The following is a 272-nucleotide window of genomic DNA, read 5'->3' on the forward strand; positions in this document are numbered from 1 at the left end:
AAGAAAGAAAGAAAGAAAGAAAGAAATGTGGACTGTCAAGCTCTACCAGGACCCATTGCAGCAGAGGCTATATTTTAAGGAGAATACACAGACACTTAATTTTTACTGCTAACTTCAGGCCTGCTCTGGGAATGTAACCCTGGGTACTAGTGAGTCATTGGCCACTGGTATTGGGAAAAGGAAAAAACACACACAAGGAAGAAATGAGATCAAGTGTTGGGTGTGGTGTGGCCTACACCTGTGATCTCAGTACTTGGGGTGCAGAAGCAAGT

Source organism: Mastomys coucha, chromosome X, assembly GCF_008632895.1.
Source record: "Mastomys coucha isolate ucsf_1 chromosome X, UCSF_Mcou_1, whole genome shotgun sequence".
NCBI classification, from domain to species: domain Eukaryota; kingdom Metazoa; phylum Chordata; class Mammalia; order Rodentia; family Muridae; genus Mastomys; species Mastomys coucha.